This window comes from Puntigrus tetrazona, chromosome 23, assembly GCF_018831695.1.
Source record: "Puntigrus tetrazona isolate hp1 chromosome 23, ASM1883169v1, whole genome shotgun sequence".
NCBI classification, from domain to species: Eukaryota; Metazoa; Chordata; class Actinopteri; order Cypriniformes; family Cyprinidae; genus Puntigrus; species Puntigrus tetrazona.
Genome location: NC_056721.1, coordinates 7,111,081 through 7,113,580, shown reverse-complemented (window position 1 = coordinate 7,113,580; position 2,500 = coordinate 7,111,081).

Sequence of the window (2,500 nt, the reverse complement as noted above, 5' to 3'; positions counted from 1 at the left end):
CTTATTAGAGACAAAGAAGCATTCTCCTCTTCTCTGTCAAGGGTCCTCTCCGTCTGAAAGGAAAGTGCATGTTCTTGATTTTTAACACATGTATCAGAACACATAAAACAGTGTCTGTAGGACTGCAGGAACAGCCCCAGGCCCGCTCTTGATGTGCTGGGAAAGAGATTTTAGGCCAGCGGTGATCTGCAGAGCCCACATATTACAGCTCTGCTCTGATCGTTTTCATCCTGAAATACACCGCAGCGAAAAGCCAAGTCGATTCCGCAGGACACGGAGCGTCTAAACAAACATATTAGTTGAGGTCTGCTTTCTGGACAGCCCTGGATAACACTGACTTATTATTTACGCTCCTCTTTTTTTATATATTCTTTTATTCAGCAAGGGGGGAAAAAAACTAAACTCGCAGATTCATGTTGAGCAGGACAGTTGTTTTCGACATTGATGAGAATAATATCAGCTTAAGATTTCTGAAAGATCATGTGACACTAAAGACTGGAATAATGAAAATTCAGCAGAAAACAGTTGTGTTCTGTCGTTATTTGACGAGATAAAACAACAAAATTGGAGTAATTAAAAAAAGGTGTATTGGAATGTTTTATGAAATGTGTTTATGATCAGGGTTTTGATTTGATTTGATGCATTTGTTTGTCATACAAAGTGATTATGTTGCTTCAGAAGACATGTATTATCCATAGCAACTCTTATTAATTTCGCTCAGTGCTATTTTAGTATGTACTACATTTATAAATATTTTGAATTGAATGTTTTTATATTTTGTTTTGTTATATTCTGTAATTTTTATATGCCTTTGTTTTATTATTTTTATGTTTGTTTTACATGAATTTCTATAAATTATATGTTTAGTGTTTAGTGGCTTATGTATGTGTGTATATATATATATATATATATATATATATATGTGTGTGTGTGTGTGTGTGTGTGTGTGTGTGTGTGTTCCACAAAAGATAGAAAGTCAAAGAAAGTAACTGATGACAGAATTTCAATCTCTTTTGTCCCTACGCGTGTGAAAGCATAGATATTTATTGCAACGTTTCATGTTCCAGCTCGATCACAACGGCACGTGCATTCGGTCGTATTTCTCCTGAACCTTTTCGCTTTACTTAATCGTCTCAATCCAAACCGAACTGGACATTTTCTCAATCGCGAGCGCCAGCAACCGGCGCTTCCCTTCGTGAGCGCACCACGCTTAGACGCTTTAATGACATCACCGTTTTCCCTTTTGGACTCACGACAGGCATTTGGCCTTCAACAGGAAGTACAATAATGCAGCCGCACAATAAGCCATTAAACACATCACACACACATCAGCGATCACAATTGCTCCGGCACACTAACCTTCTGTTTTCCTGCCGCCATCCAACCAGAAATATATATAACAAAAAAATCTCCACGTGTAAAAACACTTTCCATCATCCTTTACCCTCTCTCTTAAGACCTCAGATCCCACCTTCTGCTCCAGAAACCCCCCTCCGCCGCCCCCAATCTAGTAAGAAAACAACCTTCATCCTCTCAGTTTAATCTACGTCGTCGTTCCTTCCACAGACCCACTGAAGCGCTTTCTCCCGCACGCAGAGCCGCTCTACCTCGCCGAAAGCGTTTGAGCAGCATCTCATGTGATCCCCCTCCTCTCCGCCCAGCCTTGACCCTCTCCGCCGGGGGAATTGAGTGCTTTCCTTTGGCCCGTCTCAGCAGGGTTACTGTGCTGCAGGGCGCTGTGTGGGAAGCCGTCGGCCCTCTCACTCTCACACGCACCTCACGGCTCTTCCTATTCAACGTTTCCTCCTGCTGCCGCTCACACATGGCTTTTTTTGTTTTTTTGTTTAGCTGGTTTTGTTCTGTTTGCTTTTTCATGTCCCTCTCTCTCCTTCTCTCTCCTGTGGGATCGGCAGAAGAATGGAGGGACAGTAAACCTGAGGTGTGCGCGTTTCCTCTGCGACTCTGGTGGTGTCAGCATCCATGCCGGCCGCCCGTCACTCTCGCTGTCCCCCTGCCTTCATCGTCTTCCTCTTGTGAAGGGGTGCAGTTGTTCACTCAAAAGTGAAAAGTCTGAAATCTTTGCAAACTCATAGAAGATCATGCTTCTGCGAACACAAAAGGACTCATTTTTCAGATGGTGGTCACTCAGGATAACAATTAGACTTCAAGCTTTAGAGATGGCTTAAATTCACTGGATGTTCAAAAATGCATGGATTACATATTTTTTTGATGATCATGTGTTTGTAAATATTTATTTTGGAATAATTATGTAATTAATCTTACATTTTGAAATGGCAGAAAATGTATTATTATTATAGTAAAAGAAATATAAATATAAACAGCGATTATTCATTTGAAAAAGTGCATAACGTTGAAATAGCTGACACAATTGTATTTTTAAATTGTTTTATCAAATTGATTATTGTATTTTATTATATTATTATTAACTATTTATTGTTATTATTGTTTGAAATAATAATAATAGTAATTATTATTTTGT